Source organism: Xenopus laevis, chromosome 3L (assembly GCF_017654675.1).
Source record: "Xenopus laevis strain J_2021 chromosome 3L, Xenopus_laevis_v10.1, whole genome shotgun sequence".
Classification (NCBI taxonomy): domain Eukaryota; kingdom Metazoa; phylum Chordata; class Amphibia; order Anura; family Pipidae; genus Xenopus; species Xenopus laevis.
Window position 1 is genome coordinate 25025837 of NC_054375.1, and position 24280 is coordinate 25050116.

At 41.4% G+C, this 24280-nt stretch overlaps 1 long non-coding RNA gene across 2 annotated transcripts; it reads left to right on the plus strand.

The window, feature by feature from the left end:
- The first annotated feature begins 18866 nt into the window (after positions 1 to 18866).
- On the plus strand, positions 18867 to 24172 carry LOC121401101. Of its 2 annotated transcripts, none has more exons than XR_005966125.1 (5): positions 18867 to 18905; positions 20867 to 20931; positions 21769 to 21871; positions 21967 to 22106; positions 24029 to 24172. It is a non-coding gene; the product is annotated as an uncharacterized LOC121401101 (long non-coding RNA). The 2 variants fall into 2 exon arrangements; XR_005966126.1 differs by lacking the exon at positions 18867 to 18905 and adding an exon at positions 19312 to 19366.
- The last annotated feature ends 108 nt before the right edge of the window (positions 24173 to 24280 follow it).

Consider the following 24280-nt stretch of genomic DNA (forward strand, 5'->3'; position numbering starts at 1 on the left):
CACACATAAAGACATAATATTTCATCCCTGATAATGCCCTTTGGCAAACAGAATTTAATTTCTTAAGATACCAGAATACAGCAAATAACATTATCATACAAAGACCCCTAATCCTTTTCATTTAAGGATAACTCCAACACACATAGTTCAACTAGCATTATATATTTGCAAATACTAACCTTGTTTTATCTAACATTTAACCTCATTTTCCAGTTTGCTGCCCAGTTTTCAATTTAGACAAATCACTCTGCAAAGTGCAGCTCGCATGAAACCTATATTCTGCACAATTTAGTATCATCTGCAAAAATAAAACATATCAATGCCCACTCCAGGTCATAATTAAAAAGATTAAAACAAGGGACCGATACAGAGCCCTGCGTATTTCACTAACAACATGTCCACTTAAAAATTTCCATTACCACCACTCGTTAGTCTACTTTAGCCATCTCTATCAGGACAAATACTAGTTCCAGCCAACATCCTTAACTTAACAAACTTGTGCACTGTATACAAAGCTTAGCAAATTACAGTAAATCATCATCATGCATCCAAATCGACTCTCTTACATCCTAAAAAGAAATTAAGTAGTTCGGCAAGATCTATATGCAATCAAACATGGGGCTGGCACAATCATATATTATATTCATGAAATCCAACTTACCTTATTAACTTCGAAAAGCTCTAAGATGACTCACACAACCCATGTTTTGAGGCTGAAAGGAGGATCCTCTTTTTAAAAGGCACAATAGCAATTCGCCAGCTCGCACTATGCCAGATCTTCAATGTAAATCCTGGAATAATTAAGTAAGAGTTTGAATCACAATTAAGCTCGCTAATACCCTGGATGAAACCATCGGCCCTGACTTATTAACTAACATTTCAAAGTCCTTTAAATTTCTTCATGTGTGAACCAAATGCACATATTGTAACAATTCGGAGTTTAAGAAGAAAACCTTACACTTATAGGTTCATCATGTTACAGATAAAATACGAGTTCAGAATCTGCGCTTTTATTATGTTTTCATCAAACCACGACCCCCTCTTATAGTTAAGTCCCACCCCCTCCTGCTTCATTTTTTGACTATTGAGCATATTTAAAAAAAGAATTTGATTTTTACTGCTGTGCAAACCTTTCTATAGCAATTTTAGCTTCTACTAACTTCTTGCGTGATTATGCCTTCCTTTACCTTAAAAGTTTCGCTACAGCTAACTTGAAGCTAAAGACGTTTTCTTACCACTCAACACCAAGTTTATGAACAAAAAATTTGCTGCACACTCCTTTTACAGATACTACATAATTATTAGCGCTTTAAGATCCCTCTGTTAACCCTGTAAAAGCATTCCATCTTAAGTTGCAGACCTATATGTCAAGCACCTAATATGTTATACTCCTAAATGCTGCACAGCTCAAAACCATGTATTCACTATCCCAAAATGCTTCCCCACACAAATGTAGAGGAGAGTATATATTATTATACTAACGTCCAAAATAAGTTATCCTATATCTTAACGAGCTGGAAAAATTGCACTTCAGCAATATTTACAAACATACCTTCGTCAATTGAATTACAGCACCCATATCAACAACTTGACACCTGATGAAACGTTGTACGCAGATAGCTGTTCATCTCCACTTATACAGTCTGTTTATCACACAATAAATTCTTTTATGATACCTTGCCCAGTCAAATCTCTACCGATATTGGTATTAACCCATTAAATACAACCAGTCACAATGTTCACTCCCACCAGGTCTCAGTGTACCAATATATATACAATTTTTAGAGCATGCAATTATTTCTAGTCTTCCCATTACCTGACAAATATTGCCAGCAACAGCGAGTTACTACTTGTATTTAAATGCAACTAGTGAAGAATTATACTTAATTAGTATTATTTTATATCCTCCTCCTCTAACCTAAACACACTCCATAATCTGAAGACTTTACATACAGAAAAATCAATAACCCTCCATCCTTCCCGATGACCCTTACAACCCACGCCCCGTACACTAGCTCCCCTATAATCCTTAATCACCGACGCACCCCTTCTAGTTCTTAACACCCCAACCTCTTAGCCACTTCCCACACCGCTACTCCTCCATTGAGTGCAAACCGTACGCTGAATAGTTTACCCCAACGAACAGCACCAGTTCTAGAACCCAAAAACCCTTCCTTCCGCAACAAGACTTGCCACATAGCACAGACTTCAGCACTCAATCCCATCTGAACATAACAAAGTCATACAAGCTGTATCAATCCAGGGGCAGCTAAAAAAAAGTAACTTTTAGCCACATTTGGTGCCTATTTACTAAAATAAGGCATTCCCCCAACATTATTCTGATTAGAATTTCATAGAAAGACTGAATGCTTCAAACAGCCGGAATTCGCCTCAGTTATAAACTAGCAATAACCAAACCAATGAAAGGGAAGATTTATTATCATTTATTTGAATAAAACTTGTATCAATTCCGATCGTCATGTCCCAGAAAAAGAAATACCTCTTTAAAGTAGAAATAAATTTAGTCCTACACTTTTGTACATAGACACTCCCAAACTGTCACCAGGAAATGTTACTAAAAGCGAAAGCTTCTGGCAGTCTGAATGTGAGCGAAAATGCGAACAAATATGTACTTCGGAACTCAACAGGCGCTGCGTAACTTCGCTAGCGAAGAGATAGATTCTGGTATTCACACCTAATCCAAATATTCGCTTCTGGCGAATGAGTTACACGTAATTCACTAAATGGGATTGACGAACGTTATTACCTCTGCCCCAGACTGCCTTCGTCCACTCAGACAGCAAAGTGCAATAGATGTAGATGAGGACCTGGTTCAAAAATAGAGGAATTCCACCAAAAAATAATTGAAATACCATGAAAAATGTGATTTTTATTACATAATAGGACTGCAAAATTTGTAAAACTAAATTATTATTTGTGGATAACCAGCTCTCGCCTCCTACAGAATTTCCTAAACATTATGCACATAAACTATAAGTGGATCATGTTAGAGCAATAAACAACTCATAGTTACTTTATTAAGTTCCCTTGTGTGTAATATTGGCGCAACATATAAGTCCGTTTACTTCCTGCCGTATCAAATTACCAACGCTAACTTAACTTCGCTTTGATTGCCACCAAACTAGCGCAACTTCGCAAGTATTCGCCGCCCTCCCAACTTCGGACTTTCCTTAACTCACACAAAATGCCATTCATTCCAGGCTAAATGAATTAATCCTTTATAAAGGCAAAATCATACTATGGATTATTTATGTTTAAATGATATTTAAGAAGTTAAGGTATGGAAAATTATGAAAAGGTTATAAACCCCCAGTCCGAGCATTCTGATAGCATGGTCTACATACCTTACCAACTTATGAATATTTATCAATAAACTGCTAATACTATCGCATAATTAACTTTATTTTTTTTAAAATGCTGGAAGTTCCCTTTACCATTATACATTGTTCAATATGGTGCACCAGTCTTTGGCCATCAAAAAGTAGAGTTGCCCTGAAACAAAACAAAGAAAAAAGTGAACGTTAAAACCATTATAAAACAATCTACGATTAATAAACAAAGTACAGATATGGTCCTTTATCTGAAACCCTTATCCGAAATCTACAACAACCGAAAAGACCTTCTCCAATAGACTCCATTTTATTCAAATAATCCAAATTTTTAACAATGATTTCCTTTATCTCTGTAATAGTAAAACAATAGCTTGTACTTGATACAAACTAGGGATGCACTATTTTAGGATTCAGCCAAATTCCTAACCCTTTGTGAAAGATGTGGCCAAATACCAAACCAAATCAGAACCATAATTTGCATATGTAAATTAGGGAAAGGAGGGGGATGGAGAACTGCATGTCCACTGTGCAGTTAAATTCGTTTTTTTACTTTCTTTTGTCTTCTATTTTATGTAGGGTTTAAAAACCCAATAAAATATTTCATTATAAAAACATTTTTGATTTCTTTGTTTGTATGCTGAAAAGCCATGTGATTTTTTGGATTCAGATTTGGTTTTGCCCGGCACTTGGTTTTAGCCGAATCCAAATCCTGCTAAAGAATGAATCCTGGATTCTGTGCATCCTTAATCCAAACTAAGATATAATTAATCCTTATTGGAAGCAAAACCAGCCTATTGGGTTTATTTAATGTTTACATGATGATCTCGTAGACTTAAGGTGGGGAGACCCAAATAACAGAAAGAGCTGTTGCTCTGTTTCAGAGTGCAGAGACCCAATTTTGCTTCATGAATATAGAGCTACCTCGAAAGGTAGTTGCTCTATTAATGAGTGTAGGCGGTAAGTAGACATCCTCCACTTGTCCCCTACCCATATCCTCTCATGCAGGTCGCATCATGGCCCTGTACTTACCACCTGTCCTATGGCAACCTTGTGCCCACTGACACAGTGTTCTGTACCCAATCAGTTCTACCACACAATTCCCCTCTTTTAAGAAAACTTTAGGGCCAGACATAGACCACCTGGCTAATGGAGCTGCTGTGTTGCTGTGCCTACATCAGTAAATATATTTTCTGGAATTGTACTCCACCCCCTCACATTCTTGGCAGGTGCCCCTAATGCCTTCCCATTGTTTCAGTCTGCTACCTTGCCCTTAAAGGGTTTGTTCATCTTTGAGATAACTTTTAGTATGATGTAGAGAGTGATGAATCTGCACAGGGGGCTAAGTTAAGACATAGGGGCATTTGCCCAGAGTAGCAGCTAGGCTGGGGGGGGGAAGGGGGTCTATGTAGGGTAGGGGGTTAGGGATTTTTAACTTTAGGGTTTAGTTCTCCTTTAATTGCTGAAGTGAAGGAAGAGGACCCAAAGAATACTAAAGATTCTGAATATGACACCCATGAGCTCCGCTGCGCTTACTCTGCACCAATACATGAGCAAAGTATTCGGGACACTTTCAGGGGTAATGAACTATGAAGGTGGGGGGAAGCAGGGAGGGGGACTATCTAGGATCTGCCAATCCATAGTCCTGGGTATCATTCTCCCTCAGTTGTACTCACCTCCCTCCCTTCCTGACTGTCACTCTCCCCTACCTTTATCCCCTGCCCTTACCCTCCGCTGCTCTCTCCCTGCCCTCCCCACTGTTATGGCACATGGACACGCACATTTGTGCACGATCAGAGGATAATGTGGCCCTTGGGTTAAATTCCCCTATGGTCTGAAAATCCCACATGGTCGGAAATCCCCTGCTGTCGCCAGTTAAAGATGGCCATTTAAGATCCGCTTGTTTGGCGATATAGCCAAAAGAGCAGATCTTTCCCAGATATGCCGTTAATGGCAGGACTATACCGGGGGTAATCCGAACATTCGGCCCTATTGCCAAATGATCGGATTATGACAAGGACAATGAGAAACAGAAAAACGCAAGGGACCAGTCCAATACACCAACCCCAATCCTATTTCTCCCACCATCTTTCTCCACCGCCCACACAATCCCTGCCCAAGCCGCTTTCTCCCACCACCCGCTTCACAAGCTCCACGGCCCTTGTCAATTATATCAGTGCCAAGACAAGGCTCACCGTGCTTCTGTGGGAGAGACGGTCACCTCAGAATCCCGCTGCTCACCGCTTTGCTTTAGGTGCCAGTGTCCAGGCTGCCTGTCTGATGCATTCCCTTGTTAGATACGGGGCTCTGCTATTAGCGCACAGGGATTCCCAGCACAGAGTACGGCTCTATTTTAAGCAAGAGCAACTCTCCAGGGGGAATATGCGGAATGCAGCCCGGTTCCAACGCTCTCGTCACTCATTGCACCGCCAGCTCCTGTACCTCATGCATTCCGAACCTGCCTCCTGTCATCTGACTACTGTTGCACTACAACTCAAAGAATCCCCCAACACTCAGGAAATAGCCACATGCACAAATACGGTATATTTTTTTTCCCCAGCTGCCTTTCACCCATACACACAGTTGTAGAGTATTTCCCCATTCACAATCAAGGGATTCTGCAGACTCTCTGCTCAGCACCAAGTACTCTACGAAAGGTAGATGGGCACCCAATACCATAAAGTGCCTTCACACAGGTATCTGAAGCTACTGCAGCCCTGGGTCTCTGCAACCGGCACTGAATAGTTATGTCCAACAAAAGCTGGTGACGGTCTGATATCGTCAGGTCGGCAATACATACAGAGATATTATCGGCAGCCGTCATAAAATTTCTAACCTGTCCGATCGACTGAACGACCGATCGACATCTCACGAAAAATGTCGGGACACTCCACACATGGCCGAAAATCAAATCTTTGCGTCTATGGCCAGCTTAAGTGTTGTACCTAAATTGGATAAAGGAGGGGGAGTGAGTCCTTTGTCCCTAGTGCAGTGTGTTCTGGCAGATTCCTGATTTGGCCAGAAGGTGTCAGTATTGCTCCATTTCTTCATAAAGTTGAGCTGCCATGTGCTCAGTATCAGTCTACTTCCTGGTTTCTCTCCAGTCCGGAGTGCTGGGACTGTAGACAAGATGTAGGGGCCTAAGGAATTGAGAGGCCCATGGAGGGCTTGGGGTCCAGGTCCCCCAAGCCTTGTGAGCTTACCCATGGAGGGTTTAGAGCTCAGAAGAAGTGCAGAGAATATGACAGGAGCCTGTGGATTGATTCCAGTAAAGGGGTATTTGTTTTGCTCGAATTGCGTATAGTGCTGGGAGCTGTGCCCTGAAAAATAAAGGTTTGTTGTATTTTCACTGCAGATAGAGCTGGGAGCTTTGCCCTGAAGATTAAAGCAAACTTCATGTGCTTGGATTGAGAATGTGGAGACACTGTGGATGCCTGTACCACCTCTGTGTGATCCCCGGTGAGTCTGACTGAGGGAGATATTGAAACTCCAGTGTGTTCCCTGGATGAAGACAAGTGTTGTCCGTGTGCCTGTTACGTGGGAGCAACTACTCTGTCCAACAGGAGAGGTATTCGGGCAGGTAGCACTACCTGGGGAAAGTTAATGGGGTGGTTCACCTTTAAGTTAACTTTAAGTATGTTTCTCTTGCCTAGATTGGGGGACACAGGCACCATGGGGATGAAGATCCTGTTGCTTGGAGGATGGACACTAAACAGTTAACGAAGCTCCTCCTCCTGCACTGGGTTTCATCCCCTGCCTACTTCCTGTACCCTCAGTTTTTCTTTAGTGTCCTCAGAAGGAGGACGGATACTACTGGCTGGGAGCAGTGGTGCTGATTGATTCTTGTACCATGCCAGCAGTGGGGGCCCGCATTATCTTTCCTGAGCCCCCCAGCCTTATACAGTGTGCCCTCTATGCCTTCCCGCTCCACGGAGGTCTGCAGGCAGATGCTCCCTCACCACCCCGGGGCTACTGGTTCCCGCTCTACGGAGGCTGCACCAGCAACCCTAAACGGGGTATGCACCACCATTGGGGCACGAATGGCTGACTATAAAGGGGTAAGTGATTTAATTATCCCTTTTCACCTCCTTATCCCCTCGTGATAGTTCAGAGCCCCGGGGATGTCTAAATGAGTTCCCACAAGTGCCTAAACTGTGTTCCCACAAGTGTACCTGTTTTGCACTCCGCATGCGGCCGCCATCTTGGAAGTGGGCGCCTTCCTCCCTGCGGCGACCATTTTCTTCTGGGACTTTTGCGTCCTAGCTTACTTCCTTCGCGTCTTCTAGCAGCAAGAGTGGATAGGACCGCACGCTCGGTCACTGCATCGCGCTCACTAGTGCGGCCGCCATGTTTAAAGTGGGCGGTTTTCACCGGTAGGGAATATCGGCGGCCATTTTTCTTTTGGGCCACTTGCGATATCCTTGCATCACTTCCGGCCGCCATCTTAGAGCCACAGTGAGACGCAGCTGCAGCCACTTCTCTGCCTCCCTGTCGTGAGACCCGAAGGAAGCGTTTTTGTCTCAGTGAGTACTTGTTTCCTCCCCTCTACTTTAAGCACCCGCATGTGTTAATATGCCTTAAGCATATTCTCTTCTCGCCCACGCAGGTCGCCTCTTAAGGGGAAGTCCCTGTGAGTTCTTCACATTACTTACCCTGCATTTTCCCCTGCTACCTGCCTTAAGGGGAAAGACAGTTCTATCACCATGGCTGACAAAACAGAAGGGTACCCTCCACTAAGCGGCAGAATAAGTCCCGCCCCCCAACCAAAATTTCCTTCCTTGCATGCTCTTCATGCAAAACAAAATTTGACACTGCCTCTGCTGACCCAGAGTGTGTATCTTGTAGACCTGGCACTACCCCTGCACCTAGTTTGCAGAGTGAAACCCTACAATCCAGCTCAGCGGTAGCCTCGGCTCCTCAATTGAGTTCGGATTCCGAATTGGTGCGAGCGCTCTCCCTCTCACTAGCAGGACTCCAGAACCTAGCCAGAATTCCTGAAACCTTAGACAAGGTTTTAGAGCATCTTTCCAATCAACCACAAAGGATGAGCGCACAGGCAACTGTTACCAAGCGCCCTCACCCCCATCATCCGAATCCCCAGACGAGGAAGATTCAGGAGAAGAGGGGCAAGTACTGTCAGGCGAAGAGTCAGATCAGGAGCAAGATACTCCTAGATCTCAAAGGGAGGTAGAATCGCTGATTCAGATGGTTCTACAAACCTTAAATATTGAAGACACGGCGGCTACTGCTGAACCAAGTAAAAACATTTTTAAGAAGCAGAAGAAGACTTCATATGTATTCCCAGCCTATGAACACCTTGATGATATAGTTAAGGCACAATGGAAAGTTCCAGACCGCAAGGTTCAACTGTCTAAGCGTTTTTCACAGACTTATCCCTTCCCTCAGGAAGCTACCGACCTTTGGTCTTCCCCACCGGCTGTAGATCCACCAGTGTCGCGTCTTTCAAAGACCACAACCATACCGGTTGCTGATGCAGCTTCCTTTAAGGACCCCATAGACAAGCGTTTAGAGGGTTTCTGTAAGGCCATTTTTTCGGCGGCAGGAGCGGCTCTGCAACCGATCTTCGCCACAGCTTGGGTGTCAAGAGCAATGGAGATATGGGTGGAGCAAGTAGCACAACTCATTGGGTCCGAGGACCCGTCAACAGACCTCCTTTTATCACAGATTGCGGACGCCAACTCTTACATCTGCGAAGCAGCTCTGGATGCGGCAAAACTAGTCGCCAGAGCTTCATCACAATCCATCGCAGCCAGACGTTTTCTATGGTTAAAAAGTTGGTCTGCAGATCTCGCATCAAAAAGATCTCTAGTCAGCCTTCCTTTGCGGGGAAACAACTTTTCGGAGCAGAACTAGACAAAATAATTTCACAGAGCGACAGGTGGAAAAAGTACCCTGCTACCGCAAAGCAGACCCAAGCGCACTATTTTCAAGAGGAGACCATTTCTGCGGCCCTTTCGTCAGGGTCAAGGCCAAAGGCAAGAGAGCACAATCAGAAAAATACCAGTCTTCCAATCGTTCCAGATTTCCAAACAAACAGAGCCACAACTGGTCTTCAACCAGGAACACGACAAAACCATCACAGGAAAAAATCCACACTCCGCATGAAGAGGTGCCCACCCCCGAGGGTGCCTTACTAGGCGGCCGCCTAAGAAACTTTCGGGAGGTGTGGAAACAGGAGAGTCCAAGACCCTTGGGTACTGAAGGTAGTATCTCAAGGCTACCTCATAGACTTTATACAAATTCCACCAAAAAGATTCTTTGTGTCACGACTCCCCTCAAGGGAGCCAAAGCGATCAGCATTTCGAAAGATTCCTCCAAGACCTCTCATCCTTGGGGGTCATACAGCAGGTTCCACATCTAGACAAGGGCCAAGGTTTTTAATCCAACCTGTTCATTCGTCCCAAAAAGGACGGATTCCTATCGTCCGGTGCTAGATCTAAAGGCAGTAAACAATATGTCAAAAGACAGCATTTCAAGATGGAATCCATACAATCAGTCCTACTATCCCTAGAGATGGGGGAATACATGACAGTGATCGACATCAAGGACGCCTATCTTCACGTGCCATACATCCCAACCACTACAGATTCCCTTCGTTTCTATGCCGCAGGAGAGCATTGGCAATTTGTGGCACTTTCCCTTCGGGCTATCCTCGGCACCGCGAGTCTTCACGAAGGTCATGGCAGCAGCCTTAGTAGACCTGAGACTCCAAGGAATTGGAGTCATACCATATTTAGACGACCTACTGGTAAAGACTCAGTCCCACTCCCTTAACCACGAGCCACCTACAAGCAGTAGTAGAAAAGACTGACTCAACTGGGTTGGATCATCAACTACCAGAAGTCAACATTCACACCTGCACAGCGGATAGAATACTTAGGTCTTCTAATGGAAACATCGCTGGGGAAAGCTTTTCTCCCACCTGCCAAGGTTAGCTGCCTTTCACACAAGACTGATGATCATTCAGAAGGAGAAATATATACCGCTACGAGTAGCCATGAGAGTGCTGGGGACAATGGTAGCGTCCATTCCAGCGGTACCGTACGCCCAGTCACATACAAGACCACTACAGAGATTGATCTTATGGCATCAGAGACAGATGCGTACAGAACTAGACCGCAAGATACTCGTAACAGATCCAGTTCAAGCATCAATAAGATGGTGGCTCCAGCCGTCCACACTACAGTCAGGAAAGCTGTTTCCCCAACCATGCATGGACGATAGTAACAACAGATACCAGCCTACAAGGATGGGGTGGAGTCCTGGAACAGCACACTGTTCAGGGAAAATGGAGTCCGGGGGAAAGGTCTCTTCCCATCAACATACTGGAACTAAGGGCAATTTTGGCACTCCTTGTTCCATTGGACTCACATTCTGAAGGGTCGACCGGTGAGGATACAGTCAGACAACATGACCGCAGTAGCCTACATAACCACCAGGGAGGCACAAGAAGCCAGACGGCCTTGGGCCGAAGCACAAAGGATAATGCTATGGGCAGAAAAGAATGTACCAGCCATCTCAGCAGTGCACATTCCAGGAGTGGACAACTGGATGGCAGACTTTCTCAGCCGGGAGACTGTGGATCAGGGCGAGTGGAGCCTTCACCCGGAAGTCTTCCAAGAGATAGTAACACGGTGGGGTATGCCAGAGGTGGACCTCATGGCATCAAGATACAACAACAAACTAGCATGCCTTTATGGCAAGAAGCAGAGATCCGTTAGCGATAGACGCTTTAGTAGCACCGTGGCCTTTTCACAGGGTATACGTATTCCCGCCTCTCGCCCTGCTTCCAAGAATCATAAGAAGGATAAAGGAAGAAAAGTGGAGGCAATACTGGTGGCTCCATTCTGGCCTCGCAGACCCTGGTTCGCAGAGATCATGCAGCTAACAGTAGACACTCCATTCCGACTTCCAATCAGGGAAGATCTCCTAACACAAGGACCGATTGTCCGCCCGAATTCCTCCACGGCTGGATTTAACGGCGTGGCTCTTGAGGCCTTGATTCTTTCCAGATCCGGGGTCCCACGAGAGGCCCCTACCTACCTTGTTTGAAGGCAAGAAAACCTGTGTCAGCCCGTATCTACCATAGAGTATGGAAGACATTCATAAGCATGGTGCGAGGTTAACTCCAAGGATCCACAAATATTGGATGAGGCAAACATTCTACGTTTTCTTCAGGAGGGACTGGATAAAGGGCTAGCCCTTAGCTCATTAAAGGTCCAAGTATCGGCACTATCCATTTTCTTCCAACACCAGTTGGTGCTACGCACAAACATCAAGACATTCCTACAGGGTGCTCTTCGACAAGCACCACCATACCGTCAGCCTATTCCTCCATGGGACCTTAACCTAGTACTATCGGCAATCCAGGAACAACCGTTTGAACCTATCACGGACATTCCCTTGCTTACACTGACGATTAAGACCATATTTTTACTAGCCATCACATCAGCTAGAAGAGTGTCTGAGTTGGCAGCCTTATCCTGCAAACCTCCGTTTACAGTTTTCCATATGGACAAGGTAGTACTGAGACCGACACCGGAATTCCTTCCCAAGGTGGTGTCGAATTCCACCTTAATCAAGACATTATCGTGCCTTCTTTCTGCCCACATCCCAAGACACAGATGGAGGAAAAGTTTCACACTCTGGATGTGGTCCGCACTCTACGGACATATATTTCGGTTACCAAGAGTATAAGAAGAACTGACAGTCTCTTCATCATTCCGGAGGGACCAAGGAAGGGTCTCAGGGCATCAAAGGCAACAATCTCCAAATGGATCAGATCTGCCATCTCAAAGGCTTATGTAGCTAAAGGCAGACCTCCACCCTTCGGGATTCGAGCTCACTCAACCAGGTCACTTAGCACTTCCTGGGCAATACGCCACCAGGCTTCCGCTGATCAGGTTTGTAGAGCTGCAGTGTGGACGTCTCTACACACTTTTTTCCAGGTTCTACAGGATACACACCTTCTCCTCAGCTGAAGCAAGCTTTGGGGAGAAAGGTGCTACAGACCGTTGTTAACTGAGCAACTTGGGTGCAAGTCCCGCCCTCATGGGTAGCTTTGGGACGTCCCCATGGTGCCTGTGTCCCCCAATCTAGGCAAGAGAAAAATAGATTTTTGTACTTACCCGTTAAATCCTTTTCTCTTGTCCTACATTGGGGGACACAGGCCTTCCCTCCCTGATTAAAAATTCTAGTTAAAAAATTCAAGCACAGTTGAAGTGTGACATTATACTTGTATATAGTTTATAGGGGGTGAGAGTTCCTCTTCTGTTGCCACCTGGTTTTAGTAGGGTTGTCCTTCCTTCTTCGGCCCGAAAACTGAGGGTACAGGAAGTAGGCAGGGGATGAAAACCCAGTGCAGGTGGAGGAGCCTTCGTTAACTGTTTAGTGTCCATCCTCCAAGCAACAGGATCTTCATCCCCATGGTGCCTGTGTCCCCCAATGTAGGACAAGAGAAAAGGATTTAACGGTAAGTACAAAAATCTATTTTTTATAATTATCAGTTCTAAGCATCTTTTCAACTCATCTTCATCATTTTTTTTTTTATAATTTTTGATTTATTTGTCCTGTTTGTCTGACACTTTCCAGCTTTAGAAATAAATACAGATTAGGGAGCACTATCAATCACACTTGAGAGGCAGTAAGATGGTGTGCAGGGTTAAACTGTAAATTGTAATACGTTCATTGTAATACTTTCATTAAGTCCCATTGGACCTAAAGCGTTCATCCGGAAAATCCACTCACTTTCTTTAGACAATAATGCTGTTTCTATGTCTCCACCTCTGATCCCAAGAGAAACTCTATAAAGACCATAGCTTGAGAAGATTTGGTATCTTTCAAATTAGTCATATTATTGATCCGGTTTCAGGAGATCCTCTTTCTTGGAACAAAATTAAAGAACAATATGGTCTTTCTGAGAAAGAGAGGTTTAAGTTATTTGCAAATTAGACAAGGTTTTCAACTAATTGATCACAAAACAAAGTCACAACTAAATCATCATCAGTTTTAATGATTTCGTAGTGCAATTAACTGAAGATCTCAAACTAAATAATATTTCATGGATCTCATCACATCTTCTAAACCCTATTTCTAATGATTTTGATCCACTTGATAATTCCAGTAAAAAATGGTCCGTGTTTTTAGGGATAAACATTTCTTCCAAAGACCTTTTGATATCGTTTCAAAATTTTAGAAAGAATGTACTTTCAGAGAGCTTGAGAGATCAGCAATTTAGATTCATTCATCTGGGTTATGGACAATTGTTTCAAGAAAATAAAGATTCTCAGAAGGTTTCTTATTGTCCGAAATGCAAAGAGCAAAATGTTGATTTTTTTCATTATATGTGGGTATGTCCACTTATCACAACTCTATGGGAGAAAATTTCACGTTACATTAAAGGAGTGGTCACGTTAGATATATTGTTGAAACCCCAATATGCATTGTTAGATCTTAAAGATTTGTTTCAATTATCACAGAGTGATTCTTCTGGGAAGATTACAGATGAAAATACTGTCTTTTTGTTGGCTGGTTATGGCTGCTACTCGAAAGTCTATTTTTCTGTTTTGGATTAAGATAAACCCCCTTCTTTGAAAGATGTAATTTCATATTTGCATAAGCTATGTATGCAAGAAGCTGTTAGATTTAGGATGGATGATTCTATTCAAAGAAATAAAGTTAAAACAGATGGTCCCTGTATATTTCATCTTTAGATGTTTCTAAAAAAGATTTTATCCTTAAACTGATGGGACAAGATGATCACTAATGAATGAATTTGGTAATAGTGTGTTAAAACTATTTGTACTGACTTCCCATATCTTAATTATCTTTTTTTTAAAAAAAAAGTACGGGTCTTTTTGTTTTTGTTTTGATTTGTTTCTGGTTATTTCATGGTTCAGATACATGAAAACATCTCTTGAATTTTACTCATATGAATTGTTCTTTTATTCCATAATATGATTGTTCATATATTTAATTCATTGTATTTTCATGAAAATTCAATAAAAAGAATTTTAAAAGAAAAGAAAGACCCATAGCTTTAAGGTTAGTGGTAGAATTATTGTGGAATTCCAAGAAATGACGACTGACTGGTGGCAATTTGCGATTATTTTGTATCCATTCTGGTGCATTGTTTATACTGGACACATGTTCCAAAAGGCGTTTTTTAAAAGGCCTGTTGGTTTTACCAATATAAACCTTATTACATGGACAGGTCAACATATAAATAACATTATCCGTAGTACAGGTAAAGGTCTGTGTGATCTGATGTCACTTACCAAATCATATGTCCAACACATCTCACACTGGTTTCAGTAAATTGGTTATTAACCCCCATTCATGCCCCGTGGTTATCCCAAGACCTTGTGATTGGTCTATTCTCTACCTCAAGGCTTAATTACAGTCCGTTTATCCCCCTGTTCTTAACAATTATTTAAATTTTTTCTGGACTTTTGGTTTTTATTTAATTATTAATAAAAGTTAAGTTTTAATTGGTTCTTTGAGTCATTGGATCCAACGGTGGGGAGGTGCACCTTCTAGGGTTTGCTTTCCTTTCTTTTTACTATTGCACTTTAACAGCTTTCACATCTAAAGAACAAATGCTCTGTAAGGCAACACACTTGGGGGCTCGAGTGAAGTATTAGAAGGAAATAAACTTTGAATTTCAAATGTTTTGTTGGCTACTTTGACCATCGAATGTTTTTTTTGGCTACTTCGACTATCGAATTGGCTACTTCGACCATCGAATTGGCTACTTCGACCTTCGAATTGAACGATTCTAAATAAATATTGTTCAACTATTCGAACATTCGATAGTCGAAGTACTGTCTCTTTAAAAAAAACTTTGACCTCCTACTTCGCCACCTAAAACCTACCCGAGCATCAATGTTAGCCTATGGGGAAGGTCCCCATATGCTTTCTAGGAAATTTCTGATCGAAGGAATTTTGTTTGATCGATGGATTAAAATCGTTCGATTCGAAGGATTTAATCGTTCGATAGAACGATTATTCCTTCGATCGAGCGAATAGTGGTAAATCCTTTGACTTCGATATTCGAAGTCGAAGGATTTAACTTCGATAGTTGAATATCGAGGGTTAATTAACCCTCGATATTCGACCAATAGTTAATGTGCCCCTTACGGTTATTGCTACTTTTTATTACTTGTCTTTCTGTTCAGGCCTTATTCATATTCCAGTCTCTTATTCAAATCAATGCCTGGCTTCTAGGGAAATTTAGATCCTAGTAACCATATTACTGACATGGCAAACCTGGAGAGCTGCTGAATAAAAAGCGTAACTCAAAAACCACAAATAATTGAATAAACACCAATTGCAAATTGTCTCAGAATATCACTCTCTATATCATACTAAAAGTTAAAGGTGAACACCCCCTTTAAGAGCTCTTGGGGAAAGGAATTGTGACTCTCTTTATGAAACAGGAGTGCAGTGTGAGACTTTGCTTAGTAAGGACTGTGCCACACAGGTTCCCCAGGGCAATTGATTAATACTGTGTATTTGCACTTTTCTTCTCTGCCAGTTATATATTTTATATTTGTTTTACTGCAACAGTGGGATTAATCATTTGTTTTCTAGTGGGGCCACCCATAGGTGCATCCCTGGATCCCACTAAGTGGAGACACTGCCATGGAGAGACATTCCCAGTACCTTTTCATTGAGCAAAGGGGATTCAGGATCTGTGTATGGTAAGATATTAATGATGTATATCTGTAATACAGGTGGTGGCCAAGATTGGGTTATATCACTTTCTGGTTGGCCCATCAAACTGTGCCAGTAGAAATCCCTTTAGAAGGGAGAATTTACATTAAAGGGATGGTTCACCTTTACTTTTAGTATGTTATAGATTGGCCAGTTTTAAGCAACTTTTCAATTGGTCTTCATTATTTTTTATTATTATTTTTATTTTTTACTATTATTTTTTGCCTGACTCTTTCCAGCCTTCAAATGGGGATCACTGACCACATCTAAAAAACAAATGCTTTGTAAGACTACACATTAATTTCCAATGCAATAATTAAGGAGAGCACTTCGAAGCAATACTGCTGTGATTAGATTTTTATTCATAGACAACCATTCACACAACATGTTTCAGGCCTTGCGTGCCCTTTCTCAAGGCCCGAAACATGTTGTCGGTAGTCTAACAATAAAAATTGAAACAGCGGTATTGCTTCGAAGGACTCTCCTTAATTATTGGATTTGAGATACCTCCTAAGGGTGAGCGGTAGAGCAGAGCGTAAGAACATCCCCCTGAAAACTACACATTTATTGTTATGGCCACTGTTTAATACTCCTCTTTCTCTTCAGTCCCTCTCCTATTCATATTCCAGTATCAATGTATGGTTACTGGGGTATTTAGGACCCTAGCAACTGGATTGCTGAACTTGCAAACTGGAAAGTTGCTGAATAAAAAGTCAAAAACCACAACTAATAAAAAACAAAAAACAAATGCAAATTGTCTCAGAATATCACTCTCTACTTAAAAGTTAATTTAAAGGTGAGCAACCCCCTTAAGAAATGCTTGTTTCATCAATCCAAAAACGCTTTCTCAATGCCAAAATTAAGACTGTAAACAGGCCTCCCCTTTTGTGGTATAATATTTTGATGTTGCAATAAATTAATATTTGTACTATGAACCCTATACCTTTGTTAACATTGTAGATGCAACTTATAGGGGTAATACTTATGTGTGATTTATAGCAACTGTAATGGGGCTTTCCCCATAATTAAATACGAAAGCTGAAACCTGTTTAGGTTCAATGTAACCCTAAATATGAATTTGTTTTAATAAGGGGAACAACTGATGGAATATCCCATTTATCCAGATGAGACAGTTACATATATTTGGCAAGTGACTCAAGGAGATGCCCCCAATGTCATCTGATCCACGTTGTCTAACAAGACTGAACTCCAGCTCCCTTAATCAACAGAAAGATTTATCATCTGGGCCTTTTGGACCTGCAAGATGGCGACTGTGAGCTCCGCTGAGCTTCTCTGCATTTATGGGTGAGAATTTCTTAAAGGAATTTTAAATTACACTGAATGAGGCACTAAAATATAAGAATCCCTTGAAATCCTCTTAAAATGTTGAGTTTTTCTGACAATCTTTAGCGGGGAAAAAAAGATTTGTGGAAAAGATCATATTTGTTTGTTAGTAAATAGCCCCCTTGTGTTGGTATCAGGAACTACATGAGGCTAATAAAGAGCCTCCTGTACCACGTGTATATATATATATATATATATATATATATATATATATATATATATATATAATATATTGTGATGTACAATAACAGGTGTTTTTTGTATCAAAGTTGACACCTTTCTCTAGTGCATATTACAATAGGTGAGCTGTAGGCAACCTCTGAGTGTGGCAAGTGTATTGTTGAGACACTCAGAAGCCACTTTGTGCTGTAAATGACACATTTTCTTACAAAAGACTACTGCATTGTAAACACTGTGTGGGCTTCAGAGACATTCAGGCATCGGAACTAGTTAAAATGGTAAAACATAAAATGTTCCATGATCCACCATAGTGGTAGTATAAAACTCATAGGGGAATGTACAATTGTTTCACCACCAGTTGAACCCATAGGGGCAAATTTACTAAAAGTGCGAAGTGACTTCGGCCAGCGTGATGTCATTTCAGTACTTCACCGATTTACTAACGGGCACAGGCTTAACTTCGCTAGGGAAGACAGTAGTGCTAGACAGTGCTAGAGAGTAGTGCAACTTTGCACTCTAAAGCCTGGCGGATTTCTCATCTCTAAATTCATTAAGATGCGGATTTTACTGAGCGTTACCTCTTGCGCCAGACTTGCCTTCGCCACCTATGACCAGGCGATGACCATATGGCAGATAAACTAATACACTGGGTTCATGTGTAGGGTAATATAACAATTTGGATATAAAGAGTTTGGTTTGAATGGTCAAGCCTGTATTATAGTTATAGTATTTTTTTAATTGGGGCCCTGCTTGGTTGTATGGTTGTAGTCCTGGCTGGATAACCTTTCATAAATACTGTATGTTGTTGCAAATAGCAGTTTATACAAGAACTGCATTTGATCTGTGTGTAAATTAATTTAAAGCAGTGGCCATTACCATTTCTAAGCAATTGTTTTCCAGAGCCTGACTGTTTTTTTCCTTTAGATAACCTTTTCTATGCTGGTGGTGGCAACTGTTCTTCTTCTTAGTGAAAACCTCCCGAGGGCCACATCACCAGGTTTTCCCCTGTTCCCAGGAACCCCTTGCACCTCTCTGGGTGAACAAATGCACAAGAGAAAATATTTTAGGGGCATATTATACTGAAAATGTGCTCACTTTAAATCCATGCAAGGGAGACCTAGGAACAGATAACACATGACAGGATGCAGGTAACTTAAAACTTGTTCTCCTTAAAAACATTATTCAGGCCACCAATGCCATTTTTTTGGATATACAAAGTAATTTTTTATTTTCTTTCTTTCAGCTGTAAGTAAAAAGGTTAGCGTACACACTGCACTATGTTTGAAACAACATACGGTAATTCTCTGCACCTCTGTGTGTGTAAATGAAGTTAACAATGGCATTATTCCTCCCAACATTGTGGAAAGAGAACGAGGGACAACCCGATTTGCTCCTAATTACCAATGTTCATTTTACAAAATGGTTATGAAAAGTTTGAACACATTTCTGTGGTTTTTATGTTTATTACAGTTTTGATAATGAAGGTGAATTGTCCTTTTAAGCTGAAAAGACGCAGTTTCGCCAAGAGACCTGCTTATCCTAAATAGTTAGCATTGTTTCTTTGCATATCTTTAATTGTTACAAACATATCAAAGTGCACCTGCCACATATTTTGGCCTCTCTGCTAAAGCCAATTAAGTTAGAAACGTTTGTATCTTTTTCTGGCTGTTGCGTGCAGGAGATCAAAGAGAAACTGGGACTGCTGGCTGAGCTGTCAAAAAACAGAGCAGTCCTGCGACAAACATGACAGTTGGGAGGTATGTGGCATTTTGGTAGCCTTGGACTGGACCATCTTTTGCTCAGTTTGATTCGATAAGTTGACATTACTTATCACTTTTAAACAAGATCATTTATCAGGGACACTCCTGCCATGAGAGAGCCTTGCCTCAGCAGGCAGTGAGCGGCCAGTTACAAGGGGCAGAAAAAAACCCGCCTCCTTTAAGAGCTAAATTACAGTTATTAAACTGGAAATTTGGCTCCGCTAATGCAGAAGAGAGTGCTATAATGCTCAGTGCACTAGTGATGCAGCCCCTCTTTGACCCTCTCCGACAAAGTTTCAAGAGAGAAGCGGGAGAGGGGTGCGGCACCACTGAGTGCACTTTTTGCACATATATAGTATATTTATATCTTGCTTATCTCAAAATTGACCACTATGAATTCAATCAATTTGAATATGAAGACTTACGGAGTAAGCACTACATGACATATCTTCCCTGGCCCACAAGGCATTCATCACAAACTAAAGAAGCCTGTGAACATTAAGCAGAGGGTACAAAAAAAGGAAAAAACAAGAATATGTAGAATGAAAACTCTGGCGCCTTTGCAAGTTTGCCATAAATGAGAAAAGTCCACAAACAGATCAGGTTGTCTCACTTCAGGGGAGATTGCGGAGGATAAATCAGATAAACTGTCCAGTGGAAAGAGCAAAAACATTTCAATAAATCAAGAAGGGAAGGAGAAATATTTAGGCAGTAACAGTCCAACAGTAATACGTGCATGGGATCCGTTATCTGGAAACCTGTTATCTTACCTGTTTTGTTACCTAAGTTCCAAATTACGGTAAGGACATCTCCCATAGACTCTATTTTATTCAAATAATTGAACATTTTTAAACATTTTTAAAAAAAAATGTCCTTTTTCTCTGTAATAATAAAACAGCAGCTTGTACTTTATCCAAACTAAGATATAATTAATCCTTACTGGAAGCAACACCAGCCTATTGGGTTTATTTAATGTTTACATGATTTTATAGTAGACTTGTATATTCAAATTACAGAAAGACCTGTTAATCAGCATTCTGGATAACAGATCCAATGCCTGTAGCAGCACATAAAATAAAAGGGAGATGAGTTTTATAAAAATGACAGTAATGACTTAGAAGTAGGGATGCACCAAATCCACTATTTTGGATTTGCACAAACCCCCGAATTCCTCGCGAAAGAATACCAAACCGAATCCTAATTTTTTACTGCCTTGTTTTTTGACAAAAAGTCACACGAATTTCCTCCCCATCCCTAATTTGCATATGCAAATTAGGATTCATATTGGCCGGGCTAATCCGAATCCTGCTGAAAAAGGCCGAATCCCGAACCGAATCCTGGATTCGGTGCATCCCTACTTATAGATAGATATGTATGACGTGTATGAAGAGCACTGGGATCAGGATTCTGGGACTACGTAACTATTTTAAAATGCAAACGTTGTGGCTTTTTTTATAATATTTGGTTCTCATGATTGTTTTGTTCATACTTTTTCAGGATGCAGTGTCACGGGGTCGTTGTTCAAGCTGCAGTTTAAGCATCCCGTTTGGAAATAAAAATTGGTGGGTGATTTTGGAAACAAGTTTACAATCAGTGGCAGTTATCATTAGCCTTGCACATGTTCCCTGTGGTGAGAAGTGGTTAGAAAAATGTGAGTAAAGACAGTGGGTAGTCCAGATCTGTCTGGGCATTAGCAATAAATCATAGGTCAGATTTTGTTATCTGCACAGAAATTCTATTCAGCCTCATAGCTAGTGGCACAGACATGTGGTCTATTTAGGTTATGGGAGAGACCCCTGTACTCACAGAATTGCTTTACTTTCAGTTCACTTAACTTAGGTAAAGGGAAAGTTCACCATCCAAACAGCTTTTTAGCTCCAATGTTTTCTAGCAATTAATTTTTTGCCTAATTTCCCATGAATGGGTTAATAAGGGGTTGTTGCTGACTTAACTATTAAAATCTGACACAGGAATGGGACCTGTTATCCAGAATGCTCGGACCTGGAGTTTTCCAAATAACAAAGATCCAAGGATCTATAATTTGGATCTTCATACCTTAAATCTACTAGAAAATCATTTAATTGTTAAATTAACAGAATAGTCTGGTTTTGCTTCCAATTAGGATAAATTATATCTTTGTTTAGATCAAGTACAAGGTAATGTTTTATTGTTACTGAGAAAAAGAAAATGATTTTTAAAAAATTGGCTTATTTGTATAAAATTGAGTCTATGGATGCCATTCCGTAATTCAGAGCTTTCTGGATAACAGATTTATGGATAACAGATCTCTGTATATTATTTGATTTATTTCTCAACAGCACCATATCAAAATGTTCATTTCCATGAAACCAGATGTGTAATTGTTATTGGTCCTGTTTATTGTGTATCTCTCTGTACAGGCCTCTGCTGTTTATCTTCCACTCTGACTTCTAGACTGCTGCTCGGTTGTTGGCATGTTTGGCCATAATGGTGTTTGTATCCAGCAAAGCTCCTGTACAGAAAGTTAGTTATCTTTTATTATTATCTTCCTTAACTGGGATAGCTTGTGTGGGGAGACTTGCTTTGTATACTTATCTGTCGCTGGTTCTCATGTTCAGGAAAAGAAGTTGGAGGATATGGCACCATCTTGGATTTAATTTGCCTGTATGCTTCTTCGCCGGGTGCTATAAAACAATGTCAATTGGAGACACGCATCTTTCTTTTTCCTTTAGCCATGAGGGGGCCCTCTGCGAGGAAGGTATTTTCTGCCTGGGGGGAATCGCTTAATGCATTTCCCCCTTTTAAACGCCGTGGAAGTCTCTCTTTGGACTCACTCTGCCTGTGTCTTGCTCAGTTCATGGCCGACCACACCCCTGAGTCACAATTTGCTTATATTGACTTGGGGGCACTCTAGATGCAATGGGCACTTAGTTAGATTGGGTACCAACAGCTTCCACTTGGAATTCATTCCCTTCACTGAATTGTATGTTATTTGTATAACATGGAATTGCTACGATACATGGGTGTATGTAGCCATAGATCCTACACAGGAGTCATAGCTATTGTTGAGGCCCAGAAACTATTTTGCAACTACTACTACTACTGTTTTTTTTCTGACATGAAAGGATTAAAATCTGGATTATTTGGGAATGCAGTGCTGCTGGGATTTTCTGACTCAGCAAATTACATCCACAGAGCTAAGTATTGGGAAATCAGATGAGTTCAGATTGAGCCTTTCTTTCCAACATATAATGTATTATAGTCATATTAATAGTACAACATATCTTGATGATTTACTCTCTTTACAGAACCAGTGCCCCCTATATAGTTACACTATTAATGGAAGCTGTGGTTTTGCCAATAAATTAATTTTATACACATCACCTCGCATTAACTTAACACATAGTTTATAGTGTATACGGGCAGTTGCAGAACTAAGGACCCCTTTCCCTTCACTTAATGTAAAAGTGGGAGACGGTGCAGAATTTAGACTGCAGGCTAAGGGGGAAGGTTCTGGTGGGGTTACGGATCCTTACCAGACCCCCTAAGACTATGGGGCCCTTAGGATATAGGGTTTTTCTCCTTGGTGGTTACACCACTGTGTACAGGCTTACCCCCATATGTAATATAAGTCACTAAGTTTGCCGGGAGCAGTAACCCATGGCAACCAATAAGATGCATTTAAACAGGTGACTAGTAAATTCTACCTGACGATTGGTTGCTACAGGTTACTACCCCTGGGCAAACTTAGTGTATTTTATTACATAACCCCATTAGTGTTAGAAACCAGGTTTATTGATAATTTGCTTCCCCCGAACATTTTCTGAGGTTGCCCATGCCTGCTGGTGGGTCACAAGTGTCAAATCGTTTCTGCACCCTCTGATAGCAGTGCCCCTGTAAATGGGTTTCTGATATTGATGTGACAAACCTGCTCTGTGACACGATAGTCTTAGAGTGACCTAGACAATGTTGTATTGGCAAAATTATAGATTGTAGGGTAGGGGAGAAGGTGCTGACAGTAGAATTGACACCTGCTAAACACCTGCGTATCCAATTCCAGACATGTAACAAAGAAGATGAAGATTTTTGGACAAATCAGTGAATGTTTCCTGCCTGTTAAACTTATAATACACTTGGAAAGGGATATGGATTTGACACATAGAAAACAGTGTGTCACAAATCAGAAGGATTTCCCTTTATCTTAGTATGGGGGATCTGTAATATGGATGGATCGTGTGCATTTTTGCTTACCTGCCAGTATTCTGTGTTCACAGGAAAAATGGCTGTATAGTAACCCCACAAGGCAGGTTCAGGCTTTGTACCCACATGCATCTTCTCATCTGCCCAATGAATATTGTGTTGTGCATTTTAACCTTCATTGATTGGGGCTCAGGGCTGGAGAGAAGGGAAGGTGAGAGCCAGTTTGCTCATGTGTGTTATATTCCATATGGTGGAGGCACCTGATAGGCCAGACTATGAAATTGAGGATGGGATCCATTCCTCATATTAAATATGGTTGCTGGATATTGGAATATAGACTATGTCTCTATACACTGAATGCTTTCAAAATGTTTTATTTTTCATTCCCTTTTATAACCATATGCTCTTAATGTGATACATTCAAGTGTCAGTTTCAATTAAACTCTGGTTTATCTTATAAATTTTTTTCTTTCCCTCCAGGTTTTTGATGTGCATGTGCCAGTGGGTGCACTGAGTATACAGCCTTATTGCCATGATGGAGGTGCCCAGAATGACCATTATAAACAGAATCTCCATCCTGTTACCCAGTGTAAGAATGCTTGGTGCAGGAGCCATGCCCGCTGGAGGACTTGTCTCTTATTTGTTACCCCTGCCAAACGAGACCAATACCCAGAATAAAGACACACACACACAGTGGCTCATCGGTTAATCTGTGCAAGACACAGCTTTATT